Consider the following 7,594-nt stretch of genomic DNA (forward strand, 5'->3'; position numbering starts at 1 on the left):
ATAAAAATATGTAAATCAATACTTCTCTTCAAGTATCATTCAATCTTGAATTCCATACACAAAAAGCAATCTAAAAAAAAAGTATTAAAACAAATTAAAAAAAAGTTAGGAATTAATAGAAAAATATGTTTGTGTGTGTGTGTGAGAGAGAGAGAGAGAGAGAGAGGTACCTCTAATAGTGGAGAACCAAAAAAAAAAAAAAAAAATGCAATGGTGAAAAAAATTTCTTATCGAATTTCCTAAGCGTTTTTATTTTATTTTTTTTATATAAATAAATAAGAGGTTCAAAGAAATAACATATTTACATCTAAAAATATGGAGGGGAAGAAGAAAAAGAAACATACTCACTAATAAAGAGGGAATTAGAAAGGTCAAAGGTTGGGGAAGGTGAATGTTTAAGCAATAAACCTTTCAAATGCCATATAGTAAATGAGACTCATTATAAGGTGTTAAATATTTATGATGTGTAAAAATCATTATTTGCCATATGGCATTGAATGTTTGTATCACTCTTAAAGATTATACTTGTCATTGATATATGTATTGGCAAAGGAATAGGTGTCATCACTTTGTGCATCCACTAGCTATGAGATCCAATGACTTTTATAATATACTAGTCAAGACCCACGCAATGCGTAGAAATAAATAATTATTTTGTAATTGTAATACAATGTATAATTTTTTTTCTAAAATTTGTTGAAGATAATTTGTTCTTTCTAAAAATTAAACAATTTCTATTTAATCCAATTAGGTCTACTTCGGACTCATTTAATTCGGTCCCCTTTGGTCCATTTTAGACTAATTGGGATTGATTCTTTTTGTAGGTTGCATTTTCAAGTTTAGCTCAATAATTCATTTTTTTTCTTAATTTTTGGGATGAAAAGTTTGAAATTTTATTATATTTGAGCTAAACTCTTTAGTTTTGAGTTTTAAAATATTAAAAAAAATAGACATTAGAAATTAGAAATATGACCCTTAAAAATGCAATAAAAATGATAAATATTCTTAAGTCCTATTCAGTCCATTTTGTCCTCTTCCGTCTACTTTGATTATATTCGGTCCACTTTGGTCATATTTGGTCCATTAGGTCCACATTGGTCCTATTCTGTCCACTTCAATCCTATTTAGTCCATTTTTTCCACTTTAGTCCTATTTGGGCCATTCGGTCCACTATGGTCCTTTTCTGTCCATTCTGGTTCTATTCAGTCCACATTGGTTCTATTCAATCCATTTGGTCCTATTCAGTCAACATTGGTTCGATTCAGTCCACTGAAGTCCTATTTGGTCCTATTTGTTCCTATTCAGTCCATTACATCTGTTCATTCGTTCTTATTTGGTCCACTTAGGTCCAATTCAGTCCACCTTGTTCCCATTCGGTCCATTTTTGTGCATTTACATATAGGGAAAAGACATGTTTGGGTTGAGAGCATCTATTCTAAATCTAAATTTATTGAAAAAATATAGATCTCAAACTCGTAATATCTAAAATTTTAAGCATAACATTTATTATTACTACACTTTTGTTGAGCCACATTAATGTAGTATTTCAATCCACTTCGATCTGTCTAATTTTAAGTGAAAGTTTTTCTAAACATGAAGGCTATGAATATACAAATCTAATCTTTAGAACAATTACTCATTTGTTTTAAAGTCATTACTTTTAAATGAATTGCATGAGGTTTGTGGGGCCCGGCCCAAAAATGATGGGCTATTCCAAGCTCAGGCCCGTCCGAGGAGCGTCCTGTCCAACGAAAAGCCTCATATGAAGCGCTATTCAACCCCAATAGCGTCAAGGAAACCTGTCCGAGGAGTAACTCCTCCTCGGACATCACGAAGCCCAGACGAGAAACTCTGCTCAGCCATTTCAGCTCACCTTCCCCAACATAAAAAACGAATTAAATTCAAAATATCTCACGGAAGGCTACCACCACATTAATTGCGCCCCAACCACCCTCTTGGCCGCATTAATGAGGAAAAGACCCCTGAACAGTACCGCCTTGGCCTCTGCAACTCACAAAGGGTCTGATGAGGGCGTCTGATGGGACAGGTGCTCGAGTGGATGCTTGGATGACTAACAGGTGTAAGGCTGGGATGAAAAGGAGAGAAATATATAATGTAATGAAGTCCCTCAAAGAAGGGACGGCAGAATGAGAAGAGAAACAAAAGAAATAAAATCAGACTTGAAGAATCCTACTTTACGTTCTTATTTCTCTTTGCAAACAGTACACTACATGCATCAGATTTGCTAGTTTCACTGAGGCCAAGCTCTTTAACCCATTCTCTACAAGTATTTATTGTGGGTTGTGCTTTGGGCCGAGGCCTGATCAACAGAAGTTGGGCCAGGAAGATCGTGCAACCACAAGGTTAATTATACTTTAAAGCAAAATAAATAAATAAAATATATTTTTTATTTAAATAAATTATTCAAATTCTTCATTCTTTTAAAAGAGATTATTATGATAATAAAAATTCATAAAAAACTTATAATGAATATGTATAATTTATTTTCAAAATTTTATTGTACACAATTTGTTCTCCCTAAAAATTAAACAATTTCAAAAAGTAATTTCCATCATTCTATTTTTACAGATATATAATTTTATCATTTTTTATTGATATTATTATTTTTTTGAAATGGTCCATATTTTTCTAACTATTGTTATTATGCATTATATTTTCCTAGTTTCTTGTGTAGAATTAAAATTTTTAAGTTTCAAAGTTATATTCAAATTCTTATTCTCTTAAGGAGATTATTATGATAACCAAAATTCATCATATAATTACAATTAATATTACTCAAATAATTGATAGTACCCTCAATCCAAAATTTTATTTTCCCATTCTTAAGTAGGTACACCGAATTGGACCAAAGTGATATGAAATTGACCAAATGGACTAAATAGACCGTAGCGGACCGAATTGGCCAAATTGGACCAAATAGACGAAGTGGATTGATTGGACCGAGTGGACCAAATTAGACCAAAGTGAACCAAATGGACTAAACTAGACCGAATAGGATTGAATTGACCGAAGTAGACTGAATGGACCTAATTAAATTGAAGTAGACCAAATGAGACTAAAATGAACTAAAGTAGACTGAACCAGACCAAATAAATAAAGTGGATCAAAATAAACTGAAATGACTGAATATCGATCTGTAATTAATGTAGCCAAAATTTTATTTTGATATAAACTCAAATTTGTACTCCCAAAATAATGAAGTATTAACTCAAACAAAAATCAAACCAAAACTGAGAGAGAGAGAGAGAGAGAGAGAGAGAGAGAGAGAGAGAGAGAGAGAGAGAGAGAGAGAGAGAGAGAGAGAGAGAGAGAGAGAGAGAGAGAGAGAGAGAGAGAGAGAGAGAGAGAGAGAGAGAGAGAGAGAGAGAGTAAGTACTTGTAATGGTAAACTAAAAAATACAACACCAAAACATATGAACCCAAAATAGAGTTTTAAAAATCACAATAATTCATCAATATAAAGTAGAGTTGCAAGAAAGAATAAAAAATTAAGAGAGAGAAATTAACCACTTTTTCAAGAGAGAATGTGAGAGAGAATAATAAGAAATTTATAGAAAATAATTTGAGAAGAAAAAAAAGTAATAAACACCAAATTATCCAAGTCATGTTATGTTATGTTATGTAATAAAATAACATTATATTCTCATACATTATCTTTATAATGCAATAGGATAACATCTATGAAATAAACCAAAAAACAAAAAAAAATAACAACTTAAAAACACAACTTAATCTTGTTAATTTTAAAGTAGAGTTCCAAATTATTCAAAAATTCATCAACCTAAAGTAAAAATGCAAGAAAATAAAAATAAAAATCCACCAAAAACTGAAAAACAAAATTTTAAGAAAGAGAAATAATCTTTTGTGTGTGGGAAAAGTATGTATAGAAAGAGAGAGAGAATTGTAAATTTATAGTGAGAGAAGGGGATTAAAAAAAGCCAAAAATAAAGAAAGAAAAAGGGATAGAAGAAAAATGATATTAAGGTAGATAGTAGTAATGAGATGAAAAAGTAAAAGAGAAGGAAAAAGTTGGAGAAACTAAAACAATAAGTTCAAAAATTAATATATAAAAATGGTTAAAAATAAGAGAGAATGTTAGAAATTGGTGGATGATGTGACTACTGATATGTCTCAACAATAGCGTAGTAACAATAAATGTTATGCTTCAGCTTTTAGATATACTAGTCGCATACCCGCACGTTGTGCGTGATAATTTTTTTAGGATGTTCTCATTAAATATTTTATTAATACTATAATTTTATTTATTAACCATTGGTTTTTCATTAGTTTTCAAGTTAATAAAAACCTTAAATATACATTTTTTTACCTTTATTCACACACACACAGAGTGAATCTTTACACATACCTTTAAAAAAACTCTATATATTCCACTTTTTTGGATGCGTAAAATTATAAACCACTACTCCATAATGATAGTGGCTAATTAATTTTATATATTTTTTTAGTGATCTCATTTGTAACGCTTCTTACCATTATCATATATTTACTAACAGATGATTTGCATAACAAAGATAATAAATGAGAGATAGCATTGTTCATAAGATTTTTGAAAGTAATCGTGTATGAAAATTTTATATATATATATATTATAAATAAGCTTAAATGAAATGTCAAAAAATGGATTTTTAAAACTTTATTTCTTATATAATTTCTACTACTATCAGAGAACATCTCTTTTTTAGTTATGATTAATATGGTTTCCATAGTTAGAGTTTGATTAGTTTTAAATTTAAATTTAGTACTATGATTGTATTTAATTGTTGATTTAATTTTTTAAGTGAATTTAATGAATTATGTTACTACACTGTAAAGTTTTTAATATTCTCCACACGGTAATCTCTATTTTATTTTTTACTTCTCCTTACAATCTCTTTGTTTTCCAATCAATGATTACTAATTGACATTTGGTTTTTTTTTTTTTTTTTCTTTACCTACTCTTTATTACTTTGTATTGGTTTTTTTTTTATACCATCTCTCTCTCTCTCTCTCTCTCTCTCTCTCTCTCTCTCTCTCTCTCTCTCTCTCTCTCTCTCTCTCTCTCTCTCTCTCTCTCTCTCTCCATTGGCAACCTATCATTTTCCAAAATTTGATGATGATTCTAGCACATAAAATATGCATTATTAGTTTTTTTTTTTTTTTTTTTTTTTTTTAATTTGAGTGTTTCCCTAGCATTACTCCACTTAATGTGGACAATTTTATTTATTTAATTTAGACAAAATATTATATATAAAAAAATTTTAAAATAAAAAAGGAGTGGAAATATAAATAATTTAATGATATATATGGGGATGTGGCTGAATTTAAATGTTAAATAAAATGATATGAGAAAAAAAATAAAAATAAAATACATAACAATAAATACAAACTTATCCAAATAATTCTATGTAATATAATAATAGTACATTCTTATATACTATTTTTAATTATTTATAATGCAATATGATAATATTTAACAATCAAAGTCATAAAAATAAATAAATAAAAACTTAAAAACACAAAACTAAATCCCATCAACCAAAATAGAGTTCTAAAGAATACAAAATTTTATCAAGCTAAAATAGAGATGCAAGAAAAAAATAAAAATAAAAATCCACCAAAAAATTAAGGGAGAAAGAGTGGGAAATAACCACTTTTTTGTGAGAGAAAATTATGTAAAGAATGGAAGAGTGAATAACAAATTTGTACTAAGAGAATAATAATAAAAAGAAACAAAATAAAGGAAGATAAAAGGAAAGAGGAAGAGTGATATCAAGGTAGAATGTTTTGGAAGATGAAAAGGTAAAGAGAAGGAGAAAGGTTGGAGAAAGTGTAAATGTTAAAAAAAAAAAAAAAAAAGTACAATCTGATGAACTACACCCTACAAATACTTATACTTGTGGAGTGACCATTGCACCAAGGCTATGCGGTAATTTTGGAGTTATATATATATATATATATATATATATTAACTAGTGTGTAGTCCCGTGCATATGCACGGAAACAATTAAAAATATTTACATTCATAAGGTTCAAATTATACATGATATTAACTTACATTTTTTTTTTTAATTCACTTGCCATAAAAATTAAAAACTTAGATGGACACATGCCGAAAAATTGGACTCTAATTGGAATCCAATTTAGAATCTAATTGGATTTAGAGTCTTCGATTTTTACACTCAATAATTCACTTGGCATAAAATTAAAAATTAAACGGGACACGTGAAGTGAAATTGAGAATCCAATTAAAATCTAATTTTATTTTCTCTAAGTTTTAGCTATTGATATATATATATATATATATAGGCAAAGCTAATAGAAAATTCAATTAGATTTCAAATTAGAATTCAATTATAATCTAATTTTGTGCCATGTGTCCCATCTAATTTAAGTTTTTAAATTATTATGCTAAGTGAGTTAATTTAGTGTAAACATTGGATTTCAATTAGAGTTTAATTTTGCACCACATTTCCCTTCTTATCTAAGTTTTTTTAAGTTGTGTGTCAAATAAGTTAATTTAGTATAGAAAATGAGGAGTCCAATATAAATAAATCATAAAAAACATATTCATATATCAAACTCTATATATAAAATTAGAGGAAGAGAGATTTTGAATGATTTTATATTTATGAGCCTTTTTTTTTTTTTTTTTTTTTGTATAACTAAAAACAATTCAAATTTATAAGTCATTTATATAATATACCATGACTATGTACGGTCCATTATTAATTAGGTAATATATATATATATATATATATTGCTTTTTTAAACCAAAGTTTAGAGAAAATTCAATTAGAATCAAAATTAGATTTTTCTTTTGTTAGCTTTCCATACAAATTAAATTGTTTAGATTTTTATTGTTATTTTTTCTCTGAACTAATGAGCATATTTTTTATATTGTTTCTATTCAGATATTTTCTATGCGAAAATATTGAACGTAACAAACTGTAATTAAGCCGAACGATCCCGTGCACCTATCCCCATTCAATTTAGGAGATTCTATTTGACCAATGTATTATTTTATTTTGTGTTATATTTAGTAGAAGTTCACAAACAATAATTGTGAATTGATATTATCTATATAGTATCCAATAGTGATTTTCAAAATTATATACGTTATAGCAATATGATGAGAAATTTGGCATAACCAATATCATGAAAATTGTAAAGAAAAACTATTTTAGTATCTCCAAATGTCCTAGTCGAACTATATTTTATATATAATAACTCAAACTAACATCATTAGCACCGCTACTAATTACATACTGGTTAAAATAGAACTAATGTTGAAGTACTGAATGAGCAATTAACAAATGCCTTAGGAGACAATTTATTTTTATTTTTATTTTTTTGAGAGAAGCCATTAAAGCCAATTTGAATCATTACTCTCCACTTAAAATGAAACTAAATGGAAATTAACTTGAGCTACAAATATTCCGTGACAATTTGCTGTCATTGTTTGTGGGGTTTGATACAGGACACTTTTCGATTATTGTATCCGAATTTAGAGGTATATTCTTCAAGGTATTTTTTTTACAATAAGGGAGATTCGATTGTGTTATTTAGACCTCAG

The sequence above is a fragment of the Quercus robur genome, chromosome 10 (genome assembly GCF_932294415.1).
Source record: "Quercus robur chromosome 10, dhQueRobu3.1, whole genome shotgun sequence".
Classification (NCBI taxonomy): domain Eukaryota; kingdom Viridiplantae; phylum Streptophyta; class Magnoliopsida; order Fagales; family Fagaceae; genus Quercus; species Quercus robur.